We start from the raw sequence: 1,997 nt of genomic DNA, 5'->3' as shown, positions 1-1,997 counted from the left end.
ACACACACACACACACACACACACACATCTAGGAGTATCTATTTTGTAGGATGGAAAGGAACAAAATGCCTAACTGAATAATTGGGATAGCCCTTTGAGAATTATAAAATAATTGCCCGGGTACTTTGTTAGAAGCACATATTCCCAGCCCCAACCTAAATGTTAATAAATGAGGATCTTCGGGCAAGTGTCCTGAAAAATTTATCTTTTTAGTAAGACTTGTGTCAACTGAGAGTTATGAAGACTGACAGAGTCAAGTTGGCCATTCACTGCTATGACATGATAAGTTATTTGACCTTGCCTAAGCATCAGAGTTCCTTTTCTGTAAAATCAGGTTGATNGTGTTTCCTCCTTTGGGGTATCTTGTGAATGTTCAGTGACATTTGTGTGCTTGGCACAAATGCTTGGTGAGGATTAGGTGGCTCTATTAATGTTAATGTTACTGTTTACTTACCCAATGAGCTGATGATACAGGCTCATTCCATTGGAGTACCTATGAAACCTTCAAGGAAAAAGAATGTCAGAGATTCGAAGGTCTGGCAGGCTAGTAAGGACAGGGGCATTCTGAAGAAGACTGGGAAAGGTAAAGAATAGATTTATAATTCTTAGGGCCACACAGAAAACTCAGTTCTGGTCACTCCCATGCTCTGTGGTTTTGTTGTCCTCTCTGGGAGAACACTGGGAGTTTGACTCATTTACTGTGATAAAATATTTTTCTATGAACCAAGGTGAAGGACTGGAGAGATGGCTCATTGGTAAGAGTATACACTGCTCTTGCAAAAGACCAGTTCCTAGCCGTTTATGTGTGGTGGCCCATAACTACCTCCTAAAATTCCAGTTTCAGGGACACAATGTCTTTGGGTCTCCAAGAGCACCTGCACTTATGTGCACATGTGAACACACAACATACACACAATTCAATATAAAATAAATAAATCTTTAAAGAAAATAGAAAGGTGAAACAATTTACGATAGTATCATTTTTGTTTTGGATCATACTAATTTTACTTAAGATGAGATACTAAAAATTTAATATATGACCAAGAATGTCAAGCATGCAAATGTATATAGTTCTTTAAACAAAAGTTNAGCCATCTATTTATTAATTGCATACACATTTGCTGGACTCCTGGTGCATTCCAAATACTGTTTTGCATTTTCTTTCNTTTTTTTCTGTTTTTCTTTTCACAAAGTCTATACTGATGAACTGAAAAATTGAAAAGACAAACAGTTCTTCCCTCACTGGATGTGTGCATGTGTGTGTGTGTATTTGTGTGTGAGCAAATAAACACATGATTTATGTAATGATATGTAGCAAAAATCAAGCCAAGGAAGACAGAGAGTATGAGCTGCAAGGCGAAGACAGCCTCCATTCAGGGCATTTCGAAAGACTTTAATCTTTATAGAAAGTTTATAAAACTTTTTGAGTCAATGTCATTTTAGAAGCCTTCCCATGTGTTCTGGGTCATCTAGTTCAGAGAAGCAAGAAAACCATTAAGGAACACACTTAAAATAAACCAAGAGTGCTATGATAATACCTAGACACAGCATGGTGGCAGTGAAGAGAGTGGCCAGACTCTTGACAGTCCTCCAAGGTAGACCCAACAGAACTTGGTGATGGAGTGGATNTGAGGAGTGAGATAAGAGAATTCAAGGATGACTAAGTGTTCACAATAGTGTGACTGAAGCTACCATCTATCTCCTCAGAGGGGATAAACAAGTGGTTCAAGTTTCCGGTTTACAATAGGAGGTAGAATTTTGGTGAACTAAGTCAGACTCTTAGTCATCTAAACGAAGATTCTACAAATGAGAAGAGATGACATAGGATATAAAGGTCTGCAGTTCAGGGGAGGGATTTCACATTTGGAATTACAAGCCCCAACAAAGTATTTAATGCCATGGTTGAATGGGGTTTCCAGTAGAAGGTGCTACACACTAGATCAGGGGAAAAATTTTGGAACTTGGAAATGTTTAAGGAACTGATATTAAGTTACCTC

This window comes from Mus caroli, chromosome 9 (assembly GCF_900094665.2).
Source record: "Mus caroli chromosome 9, CAROLI_EIJ_v1.1, whole genome shotgun sequence".
Lineage (NCBI taxonomy): Eukaryota > Metazoa > Chordata > Mammalia > Rodentia > Muridae > Mus > Mus caroli.
Note: the sequence above shows the minus strand (reverse complement) of the source record.